The sequence below is a fragment of the Dreissena polymorpha genome, chromosome 3, assembly GCF_020536995.1.
Source record: "Dreissena polymorpha isolate Duluth1 chromosome 3, UMN_Dpol_1.0, whole genome shotgun sequence".
Taxonomy (NCBI): Eukaryota; Metazoa; Mollusca; class Bivalvia; order Myida; family Dreissenidae; genus Dreissena; species Dreissena polymorpha.
In genome coordinates, this window is record NC_068357.1 from 118,672,675 (window position 1) to 118,678,915 (window position 6,241).

A 6,241-nucleotide genomic window follows, 5' to 3' on the forward strand; every position below is an offset into this window, starting at 1 on the left:
TACAGTCAAGTTATATGTGCCAAGCTGGAGTGGTCTATGAAGACATCCATGTGACTAGCAGCGGAAGGTCGGTTGTTCTAGTAGACTACCAACGTCGCAGCCAGTCCGAGTCCGAAAGTTGGGCGATTCATATTGTATGCCAAATGTGAAAATCAGGCACCCGTATAAGAAAATGTCTCTTGTCTAAAAAGGAAGCTATTCATATACCTTGGAGCGCACATAGAAAACATACCATATCGCTATGCTTAGATGACTGGCCATGATAAAATACCACTATCTAGGAAATTTCCCAATTTTCCAATTTCCCGCTTCATGATCATTGGGTTACGTGTCTTTTGTTTACGTTAATACAACATCAACAACAACATCTTCGAATATAATAAACATTTTTATTAACTGAAAAATAAAAACAAACACATTCTATTAATTTACAGGACTATTTATTATAACATATAAAATAAAGAATATATTTCTTATGACCTGTGAAACATATCCCGGGCTTTTTAGTCTGTTTAGTTAACACTGTAGTAACGTTTTCCATATATAAAAATGCTCGCCCTTCCAACTTTAAGCGCCCAGTGGGGCAAGGGATGAAAAGAGAAAGTCACTTGCTTGGGTACATTTCAACCCATGCGCATTGCACGCTTTTTTCGCACAAAAAACCAGTGGAGCGATACAGGGCCATCATAGCCCTCTTGTTATATGATAAAGTCCATAATTTTCATCCAATTCTTAACAAACTTGCACAGTGTCTTTGTATCAATGAGGACTCAAACCCTTTTGTAAAAAGAGCAATATCGAAGCAATAAGTCCAGAATGACTTCCCCTTTAATATGTGAAAATTTTGAAATTCCGCTTGTTTACGCAATTAATTCCAAAGTTTTCATCCAATTATTTCCTAATTTGCACTGTATCTTTATATCAATGAGGACTTGAACCGTATTGAATATGAGCAGTATCGCATAAATAAGTACATAATAACCTCCCCTTGATTTTGAGAAAATTCTCCATGTTTGCGGGATTAAGTACACAGTTTCCATCCTATTCTTTCCATACTTGCACAGTGTTTATAGCCGTAGAGCGATTCAGGCCCTCATGTGTCTCTTGTTTTATGTGATGAGTCCATAAGTTTCATCCAATTCTTAGCAAACTTGCACAGTGTCTTTGTATCAATGAGGACTCAAACTCTTTTTTTTTTTTTAAAGCAATATCGAAGCAATAAGTCCAGAATGACTTCCCCTTGAATATGAGAAAATTTTGAAATCACTCTTGTTTACCCAATAATTCCAAAGTTGTCATCCAATTAGTTCCTAATTTGCACAGTTTCTTTATATCAATGAGGACTTGAACCATATTGAATATGAGCAGTATTGGAGAAATAAGTACACATTAATCTCCCCTTGAATTTGAGAAAATTAGCTTTGTTTGCGCGATTAAGTACACAGTTTCCATTGTATTCTTTCCAAACTTGCACAGTGTTTATAGCAGTAGATCAATTCAGGCCCTCATGTGTCTCTTGTTTGACTGATTAGCTTGATACTTCACATAAGCATTGGCCTTGGAAAGTACATTAGCCCTATTGGGGTCACTAGGTTAAAGGTCAAGGTGACTATTACACTTAGTGTGAAAATGGTTTCCAATCAATAACTCATCAACAAATTAATCAGTTGGCTTGATACTTCGCTTCTGCATTGGCCTTGGACAGTACATGACCCCTTTTGAAATTGGGATCACTAGGTCAAAGGTCTAGATTACTATAACACTTAGTGTGAAAAACGTTTCCGGTCAATAACTCTTCAACAAATTGACCAATTGGCTTGATTCTTCACATTTGCATTGACCTTGAACAGAAAATGACCCCTATAGAAATTGAGGTCACTGGTTCAAAGGTCAAGGTCACTATCACATTAAGTGGTTTCTGATCAATATCTCATCAACGAATTGACTGATTAACTTGATAATTCACATGTGCATTTGCCTCGGACAGTAGATGACCCTTATCAAAATTGAGGTAACTAGGTCAATGGTCAAGGTCACTAGCCTACTTGATACTTTTCATGTACATTGACCTTGGACAGTACATGAGCCCTATTGAAATTAGTTACGCACTAAATGTGAAATAGTTTGGAATTCAAAACTGGTAAACTGGCTGGATACTTGTCATGTGCATTAGCCTTGGACAGTAGATGACCCCTCTCAAAATTGGGGTCACTAGGTCAAAGGACATGGTCACTGGCACAATAAGTAGGAAAAGCATTTCTGATCAGTAATTCGTCAACAAATCGACCGATTGGCTTGATATTTCCCATGTGCATTTGCCTTGGACAGTAGATGACCCCTATCGAAATTAGGGTCACTAGGTCAAAGGTTAAGGTCACTGTCACAATAAGTGGGCATATGTCTCCGACCGCAGAACACTTGTTTTTATTGTGTGTAGTATAAAGTTAATTGCAAAATATTATTCATACATGTGTATTACCCAATTAAAAAAAAATCACTAGTCTTGCTACTGTAAGAAATGTCAATATCACAAATCAATATACAGTAGGCCAATCTCTTGGATCCTCCTTTAACACATTTTTATAATGGCGTCTTTTCTTGTCCACGAATAGATCAAGTGACAGCAACAAAAGCAAAATAATCACAATTGGTTAAATTACAAATAAACTTATTAGGAGATAGTAGACCAGGTTGCATGTCAAAAGCTGCTCAACGCAGGCTAAATTGTTAATACTGACACTTTATTTAGAAATAGAGGACCTCCTCTAAGATTTGGGGTTATTTTAATTCGCATTTTTTCTTTGGTCTGTTTGTTGATTGGACCTACAGCCATGCACATTTTTATCCCCCCCCCCCCCCCGCACACACATTGCACATTTCGGTAGGTCGGTCCGTCGGTCCGTCCACCAGATGGTTTCCGAATGATAACTCAAGAACGCTTAGGCCTAGGATCATTTAACTTCATAGGTACATTGATCATGACTAGAAGATGACCCCTTTTGATTTTCAGGTCACAAGGTCAAAGGTCAAGATCACGGTGACTTGAAATAGTAAAATGGTTTCCGGATGATAACTCAAGAACGCTTTGACTTAGGATCATGAAACTTCATAGGTACATTGATCATGACTCGCAGATGACCCATATTGATTTTCAGGTAACTAGGTCAAAGGTCAAGGTCACGGTGACTCAACTTAGAAAAATGGTTTTCATATGATAACTCAAGAAAGTTTACGCCTAGGATCATAAAACTTCATAGGTATATCGATCATGACTGGCAGATGACCCCTATTGATTTTCAGGTCACTAGGTCAGAGGTCAAGGTCACAGTGACTTAAAATAGTAAAATGGTTTCTGGATGATAATTTAAGAATAATAAAGAACATTTTTAACAAACATATGGAGTTGCATACGCTTACCTGACCATTCAAACATATATCAATTGCGTCTTCATCACAGGCTAGATTGTACATACTGAGTTTGGGAATAGACATTAAATATACGTCATGCTTGTTGTTTTTGTGGGATGGAAGAGCATTAATGATCTTTTTTATTTGCATGTGTTATTATGGATAGTGTGGTCAAGGTGTACAATGATACTAAAACTGAGAACAATATAAACTACTAGAAATGTATTCTAAGTACATGGATACATCTACAATCCAATTTGTCCCATAACTGCACTAATGTCAAACAATTATGAACAAATATATGGAGTTGCACAAGTTAACCTGACGATTATGTTACTGTTGAAGTATCCCTCTATTTGAGTAACGCTTCTCACAATTGAACAAATATCGTTTGGTTAAAGGGATTGTCACATAACTCTTCTTATGTAAAATAAAAAATAAAAAAAAATATCAAGGTGCATAATTTCACATGGTGGGTAATGCTTTAAGATTAGTTCATCCCTCTATCAGCTGTACTCTTTGAGTTACTCACAACACAATTTTAAATGTGATTTCTTTGCTAAACAGGGACCATAACTCTGGGTATGTTGAAAAAAGACATATCAAACTAAGCATGTGGGTAAAATTACACAATGATAAATATTTATGTAAAGTGTTAGTCCTCTTCTAGCAATACTGTTTATTTTACACTCTACACATATTTTAAAATGTCATTTATGTATAAATATGAGACATTACTACAATTATGATAAAACAACACAAACAACATATAGAGGTGTGCATTAGCTCACATTACTGTTCTTGTAAAGTTGCAGGGATACATGTTGAATTATATATGACAGAAAAGTCACACAGATGGATGGAAAAGTGCAAATCTATATACCCCCATATTAAGCCCAAGAAGCGTTAATTTATTGTCCATGTATGTTTTTATTTGACACTTTATACTTGTTTGAAGCATTACATAATATCACTGACTATTTCTTGGTATGTACATGTATTAATTGTTTATTTCAGCCAGTGCAGAGAAGTGACGCAGATTTCGGAGCTGACCAACTCGCAGCCCTCAGGCCTAGAGGGGCTGTCAGTGGAGCTGGAAACTGTCTTGGGGGAAATTAAAACCCTGCAGATCAGTCAGGAGGCCAGCATTCAGTCATTGCAGAGAACATACAATGAACATAGGGAAGTTATGATAGAGCAAATGTGTGGCAATTTAAATACTTATATAGATAAATGTGATAATAATTCTGTGGGAACATCAGGCGGAAATGAGCAATATTTAAAAGAAGAGATGTGTAGGAATGTTGTTTCTATCTTGAATGAATTCGATAATATTACTGCGAAGGAACTTAACGAGATGAAAAATGAAGTTATAAGCATAAAAGGGTCAGTTACAAGTTCTATTCATAAATGCACCAGTCTTCACAATGACTTGTCACATTTCCATGAAATTGTTCAGAAAATTGGAGATCATAAGCAGCTCTGCCTTATAGCCAGCATAAAATGTAAGCATATAGTACAGCAGGCATTGACTCTGCTAGGAAAGTCAGGCAAGGTGTTTAAGGTCCAGCGGAAGTCTGTGCACAATGTGAGAATACCAAGTGATTCAAATTCATGTCATATCACAGGCATGTGTGCTCTCCCAGATGGACAGGTCCTGGTTGCAGACAGGGATAATAAGAGAGTCAAGCTTCTGAGCCAGCAGTACAAGGTGGTGAGTCATTGGGATGTGAATGCTGAGCCACAGGATATATGTCAGATCACACCCAGTGAGGTTGCAGTACTGGCTGTGAATATTAGCAACATACATGGGGTCCAGTTTATCACTGTCAACCAGGGAAAGCTTGTTCCTGGCAGGAAGTTTCAGTTACAACATGAATGTAGATTTATTGCACATCACCAAGGAGACCTTTTTGTCACATCTGTTCGAGAACTGTACAAATACACACTGAATGGCAAACTGATCTGCAGACTCTATGAAGATTTTCATTATGGAGGTAAGAATCATGGTGAATCCATCCTGATAACATTTATATTATGTTTGTATGGAAAAAATCATTAAAACAAGCAAATTCGTTGAATTGATAGCCCACGCCAATATGCTTCTGGACACAAAATTATTATATTTGACACTCAAAACAACATTGTTACAAGATACAAAGGGCCACAACTCCGTTATTAACAGATGGTGTACAATGCCATTTGGCGTGCATCATCCTCTTATCCATATATATACGCATTACAGGTTTCAATAATATCCGCCAAAGCACTTCAAAAATATGGCTCCGAACACACAAAAAGCATTTTTCAAGATACAAAGGGCCATAACTCTGTTGTTAACTGATGGTGTACAATGCCATTTGGCGTGCATCATCCTCTTATCCATATGCATACTCATACCAAGTTTCAATGAAATCCACCAAAGCACTTACAAAATATGGCTCCGAACAGACGGAAGGAAAGACGGACGGACGGAAGGACCGACAGACAACGCCAAAACAATATCCCTCCGCCTATGGCGGGGGATGATAAAAAGTAAAGAAACTCGTATTGAGCACCTCTTAACTCACAAATTCGCACTAAAAGAAGCCCAAACACGTTTTAATAATATTATATTTCTTCTTCGATATAGCATATAAGAAGTTTACAGTATATTTACTGTATAATGTTATATAAGTAACTGTTATTTGCTCTTCAAAGCCCTTTATAAATCTAAGCATCGACAATGGAAGCCATATGTCTTATCAGGCATTATTATAATAATTTTCATTGTTCAAACATTTCTATGTAAAGGATCGATCTAAAATTTGGCATGCACATTGAGGATAGATGA